This window comes from Blastomyces gilchristii (genome assembly GCF_000003855.2).
Source record: "Blastomyces gilchristii SLH14081 genomic scaffold supercont1.1, whole genome shotgun sequence".
Classification (NCBI taxonomy): domain Eukaryota; kingdom Fungi; phylum Ascomycota; class Eurotiomycetes; order Onygenales; family Ajellomycetaceae; genus Blastomyces; species Blastomyces gilchristii.
In genome coordinates, this window is record NW_003101682.1 from 2151856 (window position 1) to 2157088 (window position 5233).

The 5233-nt window shown below is 31.6% G+C and overlaps 1 non-coding gene across 1 annotated transcript; it reads right to left on the reverse strand.

Annotated features, from left to right (window-relative positions):
* Positions 1-1180: 1180 nt before the first annotated feature.
* BDBG_16088 lies at positions 1181-1261 on the reverse strand. The gene has a single exon. It is a non-coding gene; the product is annotated as a tRNA-Leu (tRNA).
* Positions 1262-5233: the final 3972 nt, after the last annotated feature.

Sequence of the window (5233 nt, forward strand, 5' to 3'; positions counted from 1 at the left end):
AATTAAGAAATCTATTTCAATTCAGTTCATTTTCAGAGTTAATTAGTGAAAATGAAGAAGAGACTCTTTCTCTGATTATATAATTTAAGCTTATCTTTACAACTCTCAGAGTATAGTTTATACAGATCTTTTCAAATCTAATAATAGAAGAAGAGATTGAAGCTTCAATTTTCATTGCTTTAATAGAAGATAATTTGAATACTCTCAGAATTCTTCTCAAGACTCTGTTTTACAGACTTTGAAAGAGTTCAGTAAAATTCTCTTGATTATTTTATCAAACTTGAACTTCATAATAAGCTACTGATGTAATACAGGCTATATATAACTGTCTTATAGCCTGGAAGAATAGATCTCTCTCTATATTTAATAGTCTGATTATATTATTCAATAGTCTTTCTACCTTAACAGTTCTTTGTTGAATGTGATATTTAAAATTCAACTTGGAGTTTAATCATACTTCTAATCATTTGATATTTACACTGAGTTTAATCTCTCTATTTAAAAGAGTTAGACTACGGGCGCTAGCCACCCGCAGGATGCACCTTAAGCTAATTACATTTAACCCCCTATAATTAACCGACCACCGCATCCGTCCTCTCAGGCCAGTCACTAATTTCCAGAGGTGTTAGTTAGTGGCTGCCACCGCCCACTTGATGATGTACACACCAAGCTTCCGGTTGCTGATCTCGGCCCCATTAGATGCCCATAGGCCTACCAATCAGCTGTCGTGGCCTCACCCCATGTTAGGGACTAATCATAGGCTTGATGACTGCAGTCCTCCCTGCCAGTATTAGGGCTTGACAGTGAGCTTGCAGGCTCTAGCCTATCAGGGTGCCCTGCCTAGGGCCTAGATGCGCGTCTAGGCCTGCTAGTCAGGTGGTTTTCAAAATCATTCTCTGTATTTAAGGGGGAGCTAGGCTCCAATGATGGCCCTAGTTAGAGACTTGCTTAAGTAGTGTATAATCACTACATTAGGCTTGACTCTATATTGTTAGAACCTTGACAGGTGTACAGTAGAATAGTGGGACATTGGCATCTCATGCTGACCCTGATGAGTGTTCACAGAATCTCACTTAACTAGTGGCTTGACTTGCAGTAGGAAGTTATACCCCGCATCAAGCCTTACTAATTAGGCTGAGCCTCTATTACATGGGGGCTTTCATGGGTAAGAAGTGACAGGTGCCAGCGGTGGGATTCGAACCCACGCACCTCTAATGTGTGCGGCCTTGATTACCAGTCTTACCAACTGAGTCACGCTGGCACTCTCAGAGCATAGTTCATACAGGCCTTTTCAAATTGAATAGCAGAAGATGGAATTGAAGCTTCAATTTCCATTGCTTTAATAGAAGATGATTTAAATACTCTCAGTATTCTTCTCAAAGCTCTGTTTTGTAGACTTTGAAAGAGTTCAGTGAAGTTATCTTGATTATTTCATTAAACTTAAACTTCATAATCAGCTACTGAGATAATACAGACTATGTATAACTGTCTTATAGTCTGAAAGAATAGATCTCTCTCAGTATTTGATAGTCTGATTATACTATTCAGTAGTCTCTCTGTCTTGATAATTCTTTGTTAAATATAATATTTAAAAAATTCAACTTGAAGTTTAATCATACTTCTAGTTATTTAACATTCAAACTGAGTTTAATCTCTTTATTCAAAAGAGTTAGACTTAGTTCTTTCTTATTAAATCTGGAAAAAAAGTGAATTAACTCAGTTTTATTCATATTAAATTAAATTAAATTAATATCTGCTCTAACAAAGATTTTCTTTACTACTTTCTCAATCACTTCTAAATTCTCTTTGATTGTCTTTGAACTGTAGAGTAGATTAATATTATCTACATAACTTGAAGATCTCACTATTTTCATCTCTCTATTCTTAAACAGATATGCAGTGTATATTGCAAATAAAACAGATGAGATTGAAGATTCTTGTAATACTTCTATTTTTATCTCAGTTTTATCTTGTTTTCTTCCATCAAAGAATAGTTGTATAATTCTTTTAGACATGAAATAATTAACTCATTTTATTAGAGAAAGTGACAGTTTTAACATCTTCAAAGTTTGAATTATCTTAGACTTTGAAACATGATTAAATGCATCTTTTATATCAATAAAAACTGCAGTTGAGACCAGGTCTTCATGCTTTGCTACTTAAATATCATAAATAACTGAGAGAACAGTGTTAATTGCAGAGCATTATTTTCTATCTCTCATTTATTCATTAAATAGAAGAGAATCACTAATAGAGCTTATAAAAGATAATCTAGTAGCTATATCTTTTCTAGAACTTTTTCTAAACAGTTCAACAGAGATATTACTTTATATAACTTAGGAATTGAAGCTTTTCTATTAGATTTTGCAAGGATTACTTTAGTAGCTTCTCTCCAGCATTCAGAATGATAATCATTTGTTAAGAGATTTAAAAAGAGCTTAAAATATTCATTCTTCAAGTAGGAATATGTGTTTTGAATAATTAAATGATTAGTTGAATCAGGCCCTGTAGCAGTTTTAATTAAACTTGAGAATATTACTGACTCTAGTTCATCACATGTAAGCTCAGGTCATTCCCAGTTATTTTCATCAATATATTTATGAAATGACATATTCTTCTCTTCTAAATGTGATGAGTTTTGAAAGAGAATTCTTATAAAAGCTTGATATTTTTCCTCAAAAGAGTTTGCTGTATACAATTCATTCTGAAATTCATATTCTAAGGTTGAAAGCTTTGCTACACTTCTTGTTTTAGTATAGTTAAAGGCTTTAAAAACTTCTTTTTCTTATGCTTTCTCAAGAAATTTGTTCCAGCAATCTGTTTTGGCTTTTTTAATATCTGAAAAATATTCATTTTGAATAGCTTTGAACTCTTCATCAGATATTAAGTTATTCTTTCAATCTCTCTTAGCAGTGGCTAATTGCTTTCTTTTAGAAGTGATATTCTCATTTCATCAAGGTTTGAAATACTCAGAAGACTTTTTCTTTGAAATATTTTCTTCAATACTTATTAGAAGAATAGATGTAATCAGCTTTACTCTATTCTTAAGCATTTCATTTGAGATATCTTGACTTTGATTTCAATAGAGCTCACTCTGTCTTTCAGATTTCAGCTGTTTTACTCTTTCTTCAACTGCTTTTCAATCAGCTTTTTCAAAGTTATACTGATTAGAGAGAAGAGGATTTTCACTTCTTTATTTTTCACTCAGTGTAATATCAAATTGAATAATCTCATGATCTGATTCTGAGGTTTCATTTGAATCAATAAATCAGTTTATAAGTCTTTTTTCAATTAAATTTTGTGATATGAAAGTTAGATCTATAATAGATTTCTGTTTCATATCTTTTCTAAAGAATGTTTGTTAATCAGACTTGTTAACTAAATCTATTGAATGCTCAAGAGTTCATTCAACTAGTTTATCTGCTCTTACTGCTCTTATGCACTCTGAGTTTCATCAGAGATAATGTGCATTGAAGTCTTCTGCAATTATAGAGTTTTTTAAGAGAGTTATATTCAAAAATTCTCTATCAATTATCAAGGTATTGTTGTTTTCTTTCAATGACTTTTCATTATAGATATTTATAAGTTGAATAGTATCAAACTCATTCTCTTTATCTATAATATCACCCACTAGAATATCAGAGTCAGATATGATATCAAATCTCAAATTAAATTAATATCTTGATCTTTTTCTCTCATAGATCACTACTCTTGATTTTATCTCAGATTTTTCAGAAAGAAAGTAGTAATAGCTTGAATGAGAAATGATGTACTTTTGCTCAGTATCAAAGTTTAGTTCTTGAAGAAGTACAAAGTCAACTTTTTATTCAAATGCAATCTGAAGACAAGAATAAATGTAATTTGAGTTTCTATTCACATTATTTTGAACAAATGTGATTTTTGAAGAGTTTTTAAACTTTTTTTATTGTTTTTATTGTATATTCATACTAAAAGAGAGTAGAGATAGAGTAGAATCTAATCTCTATCATCAGATAGTAGATTATAACTATTTTGAAAAGTAGGAATCTCAACTGCTTGTATTATATCTAGTTTATTATCAGAGTCATTTCTCAATTCTTTAATCTTAACAGAAGTTTGAGAATTCAAATTCTGTTTACACTTAGCTGGAGAATTGAAGTTTGAAGATCTAGATAGTTGAGAATTTCTTCTTTTTAAGCTTGCAGTTGTAGATTTACTAGCTTGACTTTTCTCTTCAGTTTTAGATTCACTTTAAGCTTCATCTTTTCTCCAGTTCTTCTGAGTTCTTGGAGCAAATACACATTCTTTTGAGCTAGATACATGTTTTTCTTTGCAATTGAAGCACTTAAGCAGAGTATGTTGACATACTTCACCTCTTTTTAAGCATGTTTCACATTTATACTCACTAGTTTTGTGATCTCTAGCACAGAATGTGTATTTTGAGTCTCTAAAACAAGGAATTGCAAAGTGTTCATATCTTTGACAGTTTGAACACTGTGTTTGAGCTTTGAGATTCATTCTTGAGTCTTTGTATTCATGAACTCTCATTTTCAAACCTGCTACTCTTACTTCAGAGATTCTTGACTGTTTAAGTGTCTTTGTATACACTAAAACAGAGGCATTTCTTCTACTCTGTCTGAACTCAATTGAATTAAGTCATACAGGCTCTTTTCTCAGTTGAATAGAATTGTATTCTTTCAATTCATTTTTGAGAAGTAGCATTCCTTTCTCACAGTCAAAGATTTCAACTGAAATATCATAAAGAATAAATTTGTCTCACTTTTCATCTCTCTCAGATAGAATTGTTGTGTTTAACAGAGATTCTACTGCTGATTTCCAGAGATTCTCATTCTGAATAAGGAATTCTGCACTGAATTCAGGCATTGTGATCAGAATGATGGAGTTTTCAAAGAAGAATGACTCAATTGAAGCTATAACTGGTTTTTGAACTTCAATATCAGTTATTAACTGAGAAAAGAACTGCTGATTGATTTCATTTCTAATTCTGAAAATAAGATTTGAGTTTAGCTTATTTCTCTGTAAGATGTTCTGATTTGAGACTTTGAGAATAAGTCTTCTATTTCTGGAGATTTGAAGATTTTTCTCTTTCTGCATTTGTTTCCTCACTCTTCTATTAATAGAAGTATGAGCAGTATTCTTCTCAGTTTTCTCAGAATTTTGAGCAGGTTTTGAGACAGCAGATTTAGAGACAGCAGGTTTAGAGACAGCAGATTCAGCTGCTTGAGCATATGTT